The 16,762-nt window shown below is 41.5% G+C and overlaps 1 protein-coding gene across 1 annotated transcript in view; it reads left to right on the forward strand.

Annotated features, from left to right (window-relative positions):
* The first annotated feature begins 3,253 nt into the window (after window positions 1–3,253).
* The window catches only part of PTPRE (protein tyrosine phosphatase receptor type E), a 939,227-nt gene continuing 925,718 nt past the window's right edge, over window positions 3,254–16,762 (forward strand). Inside the window, exon 1 of the mRNA XM_069239717.1 lies at window positions 3,254–3,527. The gene's annotated coding sequence lies outside the window, so the exon portion shown is untranslated. The remainder of the gene's footprint in view (window positions 3,528–16,762) is intronic.

Genomic DNA, 16,762 nt, shown 5'->3' on the forward strand with positions numbered 1-16,762 from the left:
TCCTTGGAATAATCAACTACTGTGGGTGTTTCATCAAGGATCTCGTTACCCTCAGACAGCCTCTGAGAGACTTAACGAAGCCCACAACTATGTTTTCATGGGGCCTGATCAAGAAGGAGCATATCAGGCTACCAAAAATGCTCTATCCACAGACACCACGCTGACGTATTTTGACCCACGGCAAGACACCATGATTGTCGTGGAGGCTGGCCCAAAAGGGTTGGGAGCCATGCTGATGCAAAGGGTGGACGATGAGGACTGGGCTCTTCTTGCATATGCCAGCAGGGCTCTGACTGAAACGGAACAGATACTCCCAAACAGAAAAGGAGGCCATTGCTATTCACTGAGGATGCAGGCACTTCCATCTGTATGTGTATGGACTTCCTTTCACAGTCACTAAGACCACAAGCCTCTCATCCCCCTCTTCAACAGCACAGCCTCCAAGCCACCTCCATGAGTAGAAAAGTGGATTCTCCAACTGCAAGATTACAACTGCAAAGTGGAATATTGCCCTGGGGCAAGCAATTCAGCAGACTCTCTGTCCAGGCACCCCTTGGCAGCGACAGTGACAGAAGAAGATGATGCAATGGAGATGGAGGAGTATGTCAAGTGTGTGGTGGAAAGATTGCGATCACGACCCATATCCCTTGAACTCATTCGCCAAGTAATGGAAGAAGATGAATGCCTCCAGAAAGTTTGTGGGGTCATGAAAACCAATCAGTGGCACACTGTGAAGAAACAATGGCCCAGTCTGACTCCTGAAGCTCGAAGGATCATGGAAAGTCTACACAATGTTTGACAGGAACTAACGGTTTGTTCAGAGGGGTGTCTCTTGAGAGGACACCTCCTAGTCCTTGACTCATGGATCGGGCGGTCCAACTTGCTCATGCAGGGCACCCGGGTATGGTGAAAACCAAGAGCCAGCTAAGGACCAAGGTATGATTCCCATGGATGAATGAAAAGATAGAAGAACTAATGAGGTCATATCGCTGGTGTCAAGGAGGGGGGAAACCCTGCACACCAGCACCCATGGAGAAAGTGTGAGGGCTGAATCAACCCTGGGTGTCAGCTATCCTTGACTTCCAAAGTCTCCTGGACAGGAGACACATGATGGTGATGATAGATGACTTCAAAATACCCAGAAGATGAAATAGTCACATCGTTGATGGCTAGTGAAGTCATACCAAGGATTGAGAAAATCCTAGCCCCCCATGGTTGATCCAGGAACTCAAAAGTTACAATAGCCTTCCTTTCCAGAGTCGTGAGCTGGCTGAATATCTAAGGTCCGCAAGCACATCTCATTGAAAGATCACTCTCAGATGGCCTCAAATGAATGGAGAAATGGAAAGGTTTATGCGGACACTGAACAAGGTACTCAGGATTGCTGTGGCCAGCCAAGTGACTCCGGAACTGGTCATCTTTTTATTTTTACGGGACAATCGTCAAACACCTCAGTCCACCACAGGACGGTCCCCGAGCCACCTCTCCATGTAATGAGCATCTCTGAGTCTATTCCTCACCATTGGTCATGGACCCCCCAGTCCTGAGAATGCACAATAGGTGTACTCCAGATGGAAGCATGCCAATAACCAAGCCACACCTGCTTGCGAGCTAGACCCTCTAAACTTAAAGTACGTGATTTAGCCCTCATCAAAGATTGATTCCCATGCAGCAAATTCAAGCTGCCTCTTGAATGCTTTTTCGGGGTCACTGTCTGTTGCCAAGTAACCCTAGTGGTGGCCCACTGGGGGACTGAGCAAGTGACACAAAAGGTCTCCGAGTTCAAGACGTTTCACCCTCAGTCCTCGACATTGAGGACCTGTCCTGGAAACAGCTCGCTATCTGACGAGGTCGATACTGAGCCAGAGCTGGTTCTGTTTGCAAGGCAGCCACCTATTTCTTTTTGTTCTTCAGCCTGCAGCCCTGAGCATTGGAAAGGTGGCGGAGAGCTGAGCCTTACAGGTGACCAACCTGTTTTATTTGAGACTTGCGCTACTCTCACCAAAAACAAGTTGCGCAGCAGCCCTGTACCCTCAGTTCCCTTAAAAGACCATCTGATGAGACTGTCTAGGGAGTCCATAACCCTCTGAGATAGAGGTAAAATGATTTAGTGTTTCCTTGTTCCTTTTTTCTCTCGCTTGGGAGCCAGGAATTTGCATACTTGTGATTGGTTAAGCTATATTGATTTTTAGAGGGATGTAGTGTCACGCCATTGATGTAAACTGGGTCGCCAGCACTGCTATGCATGTGAACGTTGGAAGGGGTTTCCTGTTTAAACCCACTGCATTTGATGTGGGTTTGTTGTCAAGTGAGAGGGAGTCATTAAAAGTAACGGGTCCAGCAGGCATCTACCGGCCCTCTGCATTAAAACCCACAAACGGAGTCTGTGTCTGTTCAAGTCTGCTGAAACTAATGCCCTCGTTTTGTGTGTAAGCCCCACCGAGGCGCTACACAACATAGTCATTACTCAGCATTAACATTCAGTCAGTGCTTAATTTGTAAATAAAAACGGACCAGTGCCCAAAGCTCTCCTTTGAAACACGCCGCTGCTGCAATTTATTGCTCAAGGACAGAATACTGAGGCTGAGTAATCCTAAAGTTATTTCGGGCCTCTTTAATCAATTTACAGCAACTCCCTGCCCACCCACCTCAATCTTACAGCTTTCTGCTTTATCCCTTGGTGGCGCTTTTTCCTTTTTCTTTTCCTTCAGCTTTCCCATATGTGTCCTTAGCTGGCGCTAAATGCCTGATGCTGGCAAATAAGTGCCTGCCCTCAAAAATAAGTGCTGCCCCCCCCGCCCCCCGCCCCCCACCGGAAACCACCGGCTCAAATTAAGCACTGCATTCAGTGTATTTGAAAAAGTGAAACCCGTCAAGTGTGAACACCATGTTGGATGAAAATGTGTGTGCACGCGCGCTTCCATACGCGACATACTGTTCATGCGGTATTTTGGCCTTCTGAATTTTACAATCCATTGCCTAGAAATAACCATCTGTTTTACTGCCACAATAGTGGATTTTCTTTACAGCACAGATTATGCAAGGGTGGCACACGTGCGCCCAAGAGCCCTAACTGGATGTTATTGTCCTTTCCCTCCTCCCCTTCTCTGATAAACAAGCAGTGGTCTGAGTGTACAACTGATTGTTTGTTGTGTTTTGCGATCAGCAGTTTAGGAAGCGGTGACCTTTTGTAAGCAGACTCTCCATTCCTCGGCAATTCCCTCGGAGAGCAGCAGGGGTCCCCCGCCCACTCAGACGGAAGGGAGGTGGTATTTGTACCAGCAGCATCGCGGAGTTCACAAAGCACAGAGCCGGCTGCCAGCAGCTTACATCGGCGTTATCATCATACTTCCTTCCTATTCCAAATCCCGGGCCCCTTGTGAGCGCGCGCCGTTTCCTCTCTTGCTTTATTTGGTGGTGTGCTGGGATTTTCTGATTTCCTCGTATTCCGTTTTTATTCGTCGTCTATCAGGAAATGATGAAGGGGAGCGACTGCTGGAAGCGGACCAGGCGCGTGCTTTCTTGAGGTAAGAGGGGAGATAAGGAAGCATGTCCCTGCTTCTTCTGAGATGCTCCTTGCTGCTGGAGCAGTAACAGCAGCCGGCTTGGGCACTGGGCATGCGTTCATGGAAAGGCAGCGCTGGTGCGCAGAATGGTGCAGGTGACAGGCGTTCCCAACAGCCTGCTCGCTAACGAGAGCTGAAAGATAGGTCCGCGAGGAAACCTGGATGCTGTTAAGCGTGTTGTTGACACTCTGCTGCTGCGGGAATTTCCGAGCATGAGCTAACAGTGCACTGCAGATGTTCATACTATAAGATTCAGTAATTATAATTTGAGGCACGTGAGCCAGACTGTGCTGTTTTTTTTCAGATCCTGTTCCTCCTCTGCTACTTGTGTTCTTTTCCTGTTTTTGAAACCGCTTCCCTTTTCGTTGCATGCAATTAAAGATCGTGCGAAAGTAGAGGCGGTCGAAATTCCCTCTTCGCGGGTTAAAACATGATTTAAGAAACAAGATCATAAAAAATGCATAGCTTTTGTAAAGTAATGCAGGCTCGAGTCTCTCAGAGGAACCTGTGTCCGTGTTCAATTGGGGCACAGTAACGAAGAAGACCGGTCTAGGGAGCATGTTCTGCAAACGCTTTTTCTCTAAACCCAGCATCTGTTTTTCGCCATGGTTTCTGTTTTCTTGTGTATGTGAAAGCCCTGCTGACCTGCAGTCCGGAATTTATTTCAGGAGAGTGGTGGGGAGTTGCCAAGGACAAGTAGGTGTGGACAACTGGATTGGTGATCTGTGTTTTTGAATGTGATGTGCGTACAAGAAAGGAGAAAGGGAAACTGTTGTTCTATCCACACCACAGGAAAATTGTTTTTATCCATCTTAGTAAAATAGACCTAGGGGAGACATTAAATGGCTTTTTATTATGTTTAGGGTTTGTGCGTTCTGCACTGCAAAGTGTGTTATACTGTGTGTTGCCATGGGAGTGTGTAGGAGATGAGGCTAGAAGCCCCTCAAGCAGTGACTTCTACGTTTATATTGTTATTGCTCACATGATTGTCAGGAAAGCGTAACTATGCATGTATGTAGGCATTGGATTCCTAAAGTGTGAATCTAGCTACAAAGTATCAGACATTTGAGTTTGCAAAAGAGTTCGATATATACTACATCCTCAAACGTAAATCATTTGCAAATAAGAAAACAAAGTAATTTCCCCGTGCTACACCTCCTCAAATACACCAGGTACATTTGGGTTCACTTGTATGAATTCCAACCAAATAAATCTCTTGTATTAAAGAGACAATTTTGTTAAAGAGTCCAAACAGAAAAAGTATTTTGAGGGTAAAAGATTCATTTTCATGGCCTCCATAAATACATTTCTTCTTTATTGTTGTATTTTAACCTACATTGGCCATTCATACTATTGTTTTTTTATAGATAGCATGGATTTCACAGATACACCGCTTTCTCAATCACAAATATCTTTAGTGCTTTAAATGAAATTATTGAAGTGCAGGTACTCACTATTTAGAGCACATGTGTGCTTTTGGGGAGTGCTGGAAGCTCCGGTTAAATGTATTGCAGTAGTGCTGAAAAGCGCTAGCACTCTCCCTTACAAGTTAAGAAATTGAAGATACTCATTATTGGTCAGTACCTGCCCAAGAGAAGCACTGAACATCTCCAAATGTCTTCATGTGTTAAGAAAGTGATCCGTTGAAATGTACTCCTCTTTTATATTACATCTTTCAGCATGATTATATGCTCATGTCACCTTGCTGTATTTGTCAATAGTAACATATTATGAATTTTGATTGTGGTAGAACCACTCTTGTCAGTCCACCACACAGTGACTCTCAGGTTCTATCAAAATATCTCAGCAAAAGCTTGTTTGTTCAGACTGCTGCTGCTGACAATAGGATATCCCATGTGGCCTAATTTGCCATAGAATTCTTCGATTAGAACTACATACAAAATGGCCTGTGAACAAGTAATCGTCCATTATTACCCCCTTAGTAGCAGGCCTAAGATTCAACTCACCTAAAGGATTTCACCGAAGTTTGGAACCAACATAATGCATATCCTTTTATTTAGAGCCACTCCAGCTCTTTAGGCACGCTCACTTATATGATATCCCCTAAATAAACACCAACATGAGAATCAGAAAAGATTAAAATATATATTTTTAATTAGTTTCACTAGTCTGATTGCCTGTGTTGGAAAAAACATTCTCTACACTTTTCAAGAGTTAAACATTACAAAACTCACGAGATATATGGAAGCTAACGCAAAATCAAGTTCGGAGATATGTGTTCAATTCCTCATCATGAAGGGACTCAGCAGAAAAATTGTAAAAGTGCCTAACTACAAACCCATGTATAATGGTTTTAGGAGTTTGTGTCAATTTCTAAATTCATTTAGGGATAAGTTACTACCACTCACTTAACTCACTAGATGGAATCTTTCCTAAGCGTGCCCGTAGTACAGTAACTTGCAAAGAACCACCACCTTTCCTGTTCTTTAAACTATACTGATTTCCCACCAAACATAATTGACCACTATTAGTGAACAAGACGTGTAAGTTGCATTCTTCTGAATGTGGAAGGAGATGAAGAGGTATTTTATACAAAAATGACTTCTTAATGAGACAGCGACCAAAAGGCAAATATTACTAAATCCCATTGAGAAGTAGGAGTATACTTCACAAACACATATCAGCTCAAATTATCAACGAAACTAATCAAATGAATTAAATAGTGTTATAAGACCATACATTTTTATAATCAGCATGAAACTCGGAGAAAGCAAATACAAATAACAAATATGAAAAATACAGGGAGACTCTGGATCAAACTTGCATCATACCCAACCTGTCAGAACAGTGCAACACAGGAGACACACTGAACAACAACCTACATACCTAGAAAACAAGTTAAACAGTATTATGAGCCCCACAACAACAAAATAATTTCTTGATTGGTTACTGCTTAAAAAAAGAATGAGGGTAGACACCCAATCAAATCTCAAACCTACTCAACATAGGACCTGCCACATCGATGGATAAACACTTTATAAGTGGGTACTGTGAGCAACATTTAACACATAGAACACATGCACATTTTATACACATATTGTGTTAACTAGAATGCCCGTTATCAATGTGAATTCAGTACGAAGATAGCCATACATCATCATTGTGCAGCAAGATGTTCTATTTGCAAGTCTTCAGAGTGTACTGAACACCGCACAGGACTAACAATATACCAGAAGCATCTCCTTAAACACAAATTTCTCGAAAATGGTTGAATGGATTTACACCAAATCACACACACACATATATATATATATATATATATATATATATATATATATATATACAGTTGCCACTAGGTAGTTATAGTTAGGACTTTGTTTCTATAGAAAAAGCATTTTTTTTGTATTGCTAATAACTTTCTCACAGTTTGATGAATCTTTACAAAATTTCCAAAACTATTTGCCACCACTTCGTCTGCTGCATTGAATGTTTTGGCGTGATTCATCAAGTGGGGGCCAAGAAAAAGAGGGTCCCAAAATGCATTTTTGACATTCAAATTCCCATAGGGAATTTAGACTACGGCCCAAACTGTTGAACGGAATTACACCAAATTTGGCAGAAAGCTAGATCTTGGTCCAGGAAGAGTGCTTTCTGTAGCATGGTGTAAATACGTTCAGTAGTTTTAGAGTTATTAAATAAAAAAGATTTATGTATATCTAGGGGCATTAATCCTCCGGAGCCTTGCGGAGCTTCGCTGCGCTAAAATTTTGTAAATATGCCCCTATATTTTCAATCAGTGGCCATTGTTAGCAGCACTGAAGAAAAACTGCTTTTCAAGCTAATTGTCCTTGAATAATGATGTAAAATGAATACCATCCATATACCATCATTAATATGGTTGTATTTTGCAAACTTGGGGTTCTGGCAACATTTTTAAATTGCTCGGCCTTAGGCCTAGTGGTTTATAATGTCACAGAATCCCTCAATGGCAATACTGCACTGTACTGTACAGTTACCTGATATGTATCCTCTCCCTACTACTAATGCTTTGCTTAGCAATAATGTGGCGTGGCCAGAATGGGAAACAAATTCTTGTTGCTAGTATTTAAATGTATTATATACACGTCTGAGTCTCAGGGCTTCTCACCTTGGGAAACAACTGCTGTATCTTCAAATGATGTTGCAAGAACTACATTTAAATTCTGAGCATTCTCCATTATCCACTTTATTGTAATGTTGAAACATTAAAATTGGCACTGAGCCAGTTATGGGTCAGATGGATAATGGACAATGCTGTAAACTTAGATGGAATTTAATTATACTAGAGACCAGCAGACTTTTCACGAGACAACTTTACAGAAGTCTCTAATATAAAATCGCCAGATCCTATAGAAATGAATATTCTCGATAAACACGTGTTGTGAAAAATATTTTCATAAAGGATTAATAAAGACTATAAACTGAAGTCTGTGAAGTATGCCCCTCATTACACTGTGAACACTTATGTAGCAATACTTGCTTCCTGTTTTGTTTAGAAGAGATTTGCATATAAAAATACTTGTAAGTATATCATTGTTGTATTCTCTAACATCTCAGAACCAAGAGAGGGCCTCCATCTAATACAACCCAGCTGAAGTCTATTATGGCAGGTCTGACAGTCTACAGACCTTCCATTTCCCATGGGGTAGACACATGTGAACTGGTTTAGACACTATCTGATTTCCCAGCCCTGCACCCCATAGGCTCTATCGACAGGTCATGGTGGCACTGGAAATCAGCTGGGAGGAGCAAATCTTTGGAACACTTAAGGCAAGAGAGTGTTTTTTTAAAATTTATTTCTATGTTATTTTTATGTGGGTTTGATATAAGTTTTCACAACCTGGTACTCAACTTTGTGATTTAACCAGATAAGCAAAGGTGTTTTTTTCTAGAACGTTTTTCAGTGCTGTGGCAGTCCTGTTGAAATCTGCATTGTTAAGGCAATCATTGCAAAAATTCCTGTCAGTGGGGTTATATGTTTGTAGTGCTTCAAGTTGAAGTCTACATCTGTGTTTGTCTGCCATACACATCATCATAAGATGGTACAATTGGCACTTTGGTGAATCACCCAGGAGTCATCAACCATTAATTTATCAGAATGTTATCAGAACTTGTGTATAATTATACACTTGTTAATTTGTGAACTTGTTAACTAGAACTCATAATCCCTCAAGTTGTACACTCATCCTTAGTATTCTGGAGGTACTGTCATCACAGATGGGTAAATGGTTGCAGGTATTTGATGATATTCCCAAACTGGGCATACAAATAATAGTACTCTACATTTTAGCATGCCAGTACTAGATCTTTACAAGTAAATGTCTTTCCACCTGACTTGGCAGCACTGCTCCATTTCCGTGGGTAGATGTGGAGAGATAGCGAGAACATGTCCCAGGATCCTGTCTTATTGCTGGCACAGTGATGTTTCCAGCTTATTTCTATGCCACACTTTGTTACTAGATCTCAGTCCATCTACTGTCCAACTCATATTTTTCCAGTTTGGTAAAATATAAGAGATACTGATATATCTATATATGTAGCTGAATTAATGATTTTTGCTACTAATTGGTGCAAGATAGGGGAATGATTTCCATTACTGACCCATGTCTTCAGGAAATGGGCTTTCTGAGAAAACTTCCTCCTCTTGTGACACAGCTTGGGTTTAAGAGCTGGATTCTTGTATTGGCATGGGTTATGATGCATCTTCTTATCCCTCTTAATTCACCAGAGACATGCTCAGTTAGTGCACTGGTGCCATGCTGGAGTGGTGTATAAGACAAGCCTGGTTGTGTTTGGTTGGCCAGGCATGACTGGACACAATATGATGCAGGTCTTTTAACATAAATCAGCTTTTAAGGAGCACACTGCTACTTATCCGCAACACAGTGTCATCATATCTGCATGAAGGCTATTGCTACGAGGTCCTCAATGACTGCTGGCAGGAAAGTCCCTTATTAAGATACAACCCATTTGCAAACTTTACAGAAAATACTTAACTTAATCGATTTTTTACATACTTTAGAATGGTCCTGTGTATAACACCATGAAGTAAATTATTTGAGTTAGAAAACCTTGACCTGATGTTGCAAACAACCTTGTGGTTGAAAAAGGATAACGCCTCTAACAAATTTGACCTATTAGCCACAATTTTCAGAGGACTGTCTTAAGAATTGCTTGTGAGAAAGATGTTGTGGCATGGCTTCAATTCTATAGACTCCACACATGACCAGATGATTAAAGCATAATTCATTTAATTATAATTGCATTTATATAGCACTTACTACCCCGATTACATTTTGACGCACTATAAGCCAGGCAGCACCGTGGTCCAAGGTTAGTAGTTCGTCCTGTACTATTGGTTATTGTTGACTACTGGGGTTCATCTTGTTTGCCCAAGCAAACCATTCCATGCATTCATTTCGATTTCCTGTAGTGGATTAAATTAATAGTAGTGGTTTATAATCATTAGGGGGGTAAGTGAGACACGCACATGTTTAGTGGCATTGTTAGAACTGGAGGAGATTAGGTATTGTTAGGTTGCCTGGGTATGACTTTCAGAGGAGGAGAGATTGTGATCTTCTAAATGAGCTGTGGGCTATTAGCAGAAATATAATAACAGAGATGAAGGTGAACATGCATGTAAGTGTAGGTTGTGCTTAGAAAGAGGAGGGAAGGGAAGGAGAGGGCCATTTGAAAGAAACAACTGAGAGGAAACAGTCGGGGGTTTTAAGCAGAGGTCAGTTTTCATTCCAGATTTTTGCTGAAATAGAGGATTAGTTTTGGGAGAGCATGCGATTTGAGGATGCAAGAATGAAAGAAGAAACAATATTATGTGCCTAAAAAGATAGTGCTTTATTAGGAATTTTGACAGGCAATAGAATCAGGTAAACAGTTAGTTCACTGCTGCACCACTGCCAGTCCACTTCTATAGCCATGTCTAGCAAATGTTAGAAGTAAAAGTGCTGCTGCAGTATAAAATTGGCCATGAAAGTCACCAGCTAGTCACTGGAAAGAAGCCCAGTGTTTAACAAGGAGACCTACGACCTCCAGAAAACAAGATCCTTTTCTGGTTGCCCTTTAGTGAGATTTTGTTAATCTTGACACTCTTGAGTCGCCTAAGGTGTAGTTTAGTACAAATAGAAAAGGTCTTAGAAAATAAATGTCTCATAGACTACGACATTGCCCCAAGACTTGCCTATATAGGGTTACATGCAAATTTAAAATACAAATATTTGAATTTGAACTGAAAGTCTTTATTTTCGTGTTGCCAGGATTTGAAAAAATAAAATGCTAGCAGAATTAAGGAAAGCAATCTGAAGTGTGATTGTTGCTCAGATGTCCCAGAAATTGTAGCATTGTTGCACCTTTTAGTGCAAAAACTGAAAAAGTCAAGCAAAAAGTCTAATGAAAGATTTAGGCACATTATTTAAAAACTAAATGGCCCTAACATTTTTAGTAGTGGGTGGTAGAGGGAATGTACTAGCGTAGAAGATAAGAATCAGGACATATTTAGGTGCAGTCAGAGGCAGATCAGCACATATAGGAAAACTAGATGAATTTTGAGGGTGCCAAGCTAAGAGGGCACTAAATTTGAGGTAAAAGAAAACAAATTAAATTTTAAAACATTTGGAGCCCCAATCATGAGTTATCTAGGACTCCCTTTGCTGGAAAATAATCTAGGGCAAAATTGTCTAATGTAATATCTCTCTGTGCATGGGCATACGTCAAAGTAGTGTTTGTTGAGTGAAGTCCAGCATAATAATATGGACTAAGAAGGAGAATGGATAGTACCAATTGCAACAGTGTCTACGTCACAATTAAGGCAATAGGCATGCATGACACTTTTTTTAATGGCAAATAATGTATCATGCTCTGACTAGTCTTAAATCATGTCAGGGGATCTGTAAGTCATTTGTGAGGAATCCTGCAAGGTGGATCTTTCATTATATTACCACATTATTAATAATTCTCTTATAGTGCAATCACATTTCTATACATGCAATCCATCAACAACCTGTCTGTGAGACACATATGAAACAGAAAAGGGGCTTTGTTAAGGATGTGGGAGTAGCTAACCTTCAGGCCAATTGTTTCTACTCCTAATCAGCAGTGGAGAAGGAAGAGTTGGTTGCTCTAATTTGATTGTAATATGTCTTGCTCTGATTGTTTATGCATTACATATTTACATTGGTGTTGCTAAGTCATTCTGTTTCTTCGTGTAAAATTACTCTTTATCATGATCCTATTTTGCAAAACAATAATAATATTTTGAAGGTTCTCCCTAATTGCGATTGATGTGGTACCGTGCCATCATACAGCAGATAAAATGGCAGAACTGGCAGAACTTATCTGATAGTTATGTTCTAGAAAATGTAGCAAAATTACAACTTTCATTCATGTTAAATCACATCACCAAAGATACCCGTGCCTTACACAGGCTTCCTGAAAACTGGCTTATTACTATTGCTTTGCAAATGTTTATTTTTCTCTATAATTGCTAATCTTACCATGGTCTCTAACAGGGGTGGGAACATATTTAAAGAAGAATTCAAGCAAAGATGAGCTAAAGTGCATCTTTCACCAATATTCCAGCAGTAGTCATCCACAGGATATCCATTATGCCTTGTTGTGGTATATTTCTTGTGTTCACAGTAAGGAAGGAGCAGTGGATAGGGTTAGGGATTGACTATGATGAAGGGAACTTCAACTAAAAGAGAGAAGTAGTGCTGCCAAATAAGCTTTCAACACTATTTGTGTGTCAAATCTCGACCTTGGTTTGAAGAAGTAGCATTAGTGATATTGCTGCTTGTAGCTTACAACACAAGTCTGTGAATGCTCATAGTGGTTTTGTAGTGGATTTGTTGTGGGATTTCTCTGCATTTTGCTCTGCCAAAGCAGCAAATGTTTTTTTTGCATTGTGAGAAAACAGGGCTGATTGCAGAGCCCCCCTAACTTGTTGCCCCCACTTTTTGCTGGTGTTTTCCTGACCCTGATGGTGCCCTGGGTACTGCTAACCAGTCTCAGGGCCTGTGCTCTGTGTAAAATGAGTATGCAAAGTAGGCTAATTATAATTGACTATGTCACCCTAGCTATACGTCCCTAGTATATGGTAGGGCATGTAGGTTTAGGGACCCCAGCATAGGTGGTGCACCCATGGGTGCACTGCTAAGGTGCCCAGTGCCATTTTAAAGGCAGGCCTGCCTTGCTGGCTGCTTTTAAACTAAAGTTATATGCAACTTCGACTTTGTAATTAAAAGTACTTCCAAAGTCTTACACTACCTTATTTTTACATATAGGTCACCCCTAAGGTGTGCCCTACGTGCCCCTGGGGCTGGGTGCCTTGTAACTATAAGCAGGGGGTTCTACGAATTGTTTCATAAGCCCTGGTGAAGTAAAATAGACAAACTGGTTTTTCCCTCACTGCAGTGAATGGCCTCCATAGGCTAAATTTTTATTTTAATTAGCAAAGCCCCTTAAGTGTCAGATACCTTGAGTTTAGCATCAAATTAATTGTTATAATAAATCCCACAACAATTGTTGCATTCAATATAACTACTTCAGATAAAGAGTTTTAAAACTCTACATGAAAGTTGCCAACTTCAGCTCTGTAGTGCCCTTCTCTGATTGGACAGCCTCTGGCAGCCTGGCCAGGCTGCCTTGATGAGGTGTGAGTTACCCTGGGCTGTACACAAAGGATGTGCCTGGGGGAAGAGATATGCCTCAGCAACTGGGGAAGCAGGAAGGGAGTAGAGCGGCCAAACTGGTCTTCAAAGGCAGAGAAGGACATTTGGAGCAGCCTGGCACCTCCCTCCTTAGACAATTAAGTGCCCTCTTGATTAGATTAGGAGAGGGCAGGAGAGGGGTGTGTTTAGGAATTTTAGCCACACCAGTGAGTGGGCTCAGCCAGATCTAACCTCCAAAAATCAATTTCAGCCATGTTGGATTTTTTGAAGAATTTTGCTCCTTGGGATTGATTTTTGCCACACTTCCCAGGAAGTGGTCATCAAAGTCGGAAGGAACCTGCCTGTGATTGGATACCCAGGACCCCCTCGCTTTCCACCCAGCAGCAAGGATATATATGGCAGAGGTTCACCCATACCTCAGATCCCTACAAGGAACAAGACAAAGAAGAACTGCCCTGCTGGACCCCGGACCTGCACCTGGACACGGCACTCTGAAGGACTGCACCAGCTGCACACTTGGGCTTCACCAATAAAAGAACTTTGCCTGTCTTCTATTGCTTCAAGAAGGGACTAGCTGTTTGCTACAGGTATAAAGGAGCTGCCCAGATTCCTCCGCATCAAGCCCTGCAAGCAGAGCCCAGCTGACCAGCGTCCACTGGCCATTTGAGGATTCTGACTGGGTGCATTCGGGGAATTGTAGTCCCTACTTCCAAGGATCAACTCAGAGCTTATGCCACCTTGGATCAAGTTATGGACATTTCAATGACCCAAAAAGGACTTCTGGAAGAAGAGCCAGAAGTTTGGAGACTTTTGGAGCAACTCCATAAGTTGAACAGATGCATTGTGGGAGTTGTAGTCCCAGACCCCAAGAGGCAAACCAGAGCCTCTGAACCCTTTGCTGGTGCTGAGAACCACTTTCCCGAATCAAGAAACACTTCTGAAAGTAAGTATGACAGTGCTACCTCGTGGGTTGCCTGAACTCTGGCTTTGTCCCTGTCCAGTGTGACCTTTTTTAACCCTTCGAGTGCTAGTTGCTTCTATGTGCTAGAAAACATTCATTCTTTAAAAAAGCATATTTCTGGTTCCCGTTACCCAATTTTAATCATTTGGTGTCATTTTAAAGATAAAAATATAATCTATTTTTAAAAATTGCAGTTAGATTTTAATTGCACTTTGTGTTCTACATATTTACTGGTTTGTGATTTTTGAATGCTTTACACACTTGTCTCCTAAGTTAAGCCTTGTCACTTGTTGCCAAGCTACCAAGGGTTGAGCTGGAATTAATTTATTGAGACCCAACTGGACCTAAGTGGAGGTTAGTGGCCGGATGCTCACCTGCCCTTACCAATAATCCACTTTCCAACATACAAAAGTTCTCATTGTTCACCAGGTAGAAAAGACCCAGGTGAGGGGTTTGTACGGCCACAATCTGTAACCCATTATGCCTTTATTTTGAGCAAGACCTTTTCCAGCATTTGTTGACTTATTGTGGTAGCCCTGGTGTTTCTCATGCATTGCTTTTTAGGTCTTTAATCTTCAGACAGCTCCCCAGAAATTATTAGTCCTTCACCATACCATTTCTTCCACCACTTCTTTAACGGCTTCTGCCCATTTTGGCGTTCCCTCTTTCTTTTTCCAAAACCCACATGCCCAGCGGGCCAGTTGGTAGTACTTACATCTGGATAACCTGCCACCTGTCAGCCAAGATATGTCCTTCCAGGTTATCAAACAACAGTCCTTAAAGAGATAACCCCATCTACATAGTTCTACTTCTTTCAGAGGTCTAGCTAAGTTGTCTTTCAGACATTACGGGGTTCTGGGTGAATTCCATATTAAGGCAAATTCACTATAGTAGGGTTTCCCCAAAACCAGTCTAACTTGAGCCCTTAACATACAGGCCATATTCTAAATCTTCAGTCTGACCTGTTTGAAAAATGTGGGATTTCTTAACATATTCAAGAACTACCTAGCCCCTTGTGGCAAACATTTCAGCATGGCTTGGCCCATTCAACCCATCTGCAGTTGATCCTCCCCCCCAGCAGTTCCCTGAGATTCTTTAACTGAATGGCCAAACAAAAAAACTGAAAGTCCAGGACTGCTATACCACCTTCAGTCATTTTTCGGAAAAGTGTTTTCCAACCAGGTCTCACACTGCTAGATGCTCAAATAAAGCTAGTTACTTCCCCCTGCAATTTCTTGAACTGTTCTGGTCTAAATTACAGTGGAAGTCCATTAAAGATGAAGTTGAACTTCGGAAGTTCCGACATCCTTATAATGTTTGTTCTCCTAAAGATTGTGAGTGGGAAACCTATCCATGACTTTAGCAATCTGTCATGCCCATCATTGCTTTGTTGAAATTAACTTGGGCCATCTTCTCCAAATTCTGTACTACTATAACCTAAACATACTTAATTTATTTCTTTATATGGTGCTATCCCACAGAGTATTTCACACCATTCTGTCTGTTTTTTAAGTTTTAAGTATTCACCAAATAACCTGAAACTTTCCCAAACTCCTCCAAATCTTGCAAGATAGCCAGGTATGAACTTGCCAAGTCCAAGGTAAAGACCAGCAATCATCTGTGTACAACCTAACTTTCCTTGCCTATCTGTTATTTCCAAAAGGGATAATTTTAGGGTTCCCTCTCATCTTTATCGCTAGAAGTTCAATATACAGATTAAAGAGCAAGGGAGACAATGGGCATTCTTTCCAGGTCCCTCTTTTTATTATAACCTGTTCAGTCAGTCTCCCATTCACTGCCATTCTCACAGTCCGCTCTTTGTAGATTAGCTGGACTGCTTTTGAGATTTCCTCTCCCAAGTTATTATGCTTAATCATCCTGTTTAGAAAAGGCCAAACTCAACCTATCAAATGCCTTGGTGACATCTAATGTAAATTGCTGATGGCATTTTCTCTTCTGTTGCCATATCCACTGCTCCCACTCCATTGTGTATAAACTTACGTAACTGCCATCCCCTAATGAAGCCCTTCTTACCCTCAAGTACCAAAGCCCCACTTACCATGTTCAATCTCTTTGCCAAATATGTGTGAAGATCTTGTAATCACAGTTCAGGAAAGAGATTTGTCTATAGGATTAACTGAATTTAGGCTCTTTGTTGTGTTGTAATATTAAGCTAATTATGGCCTAATCCCACGATCGTGGCATAGGGCTTTCTTTGGAGAAAATGTCTACCAGCAATCTACCTAATACAGGAGTTAGCTCAACTGAGAATATAAAATATAGCCCATTTGGTAAGCCATCTCTTTCCCCTTTTTTATATCCTTTATTGCCCCCCCTCACCCATCTTTGCCCTTTTACGGCTTCCACAAACTCCTTCTTCTTTATATTAGCCTCTTGTAGTTTCACTATTACAGCTTGTGATTGCCTTAAATATTCCAAGATCTTCCTCCTTCTACTTTTAACCCTACGTCCATTTACATTCCATGACAGGACACTTAATTGATAATCCCTATTGTCACTTATCATTTTACCTGGGTTCATTACTGTTCCAA

This window comes from Pleurodeles waltl, chromosome 6 (genome assembly GCF_031143425.1).
Source record: "Pleurodeles waltl isolate 20211129_DDA chromosome 6, aPleWal1.hap1.20221129, whole genome shotgun sequence".
Classification (NCBI taxonomy): Eukaryota; Metazoa; Chordata; class Amphibia; order Caudata; family Salamandridae; genus Pleurodeles; species Pleurodeles waltl.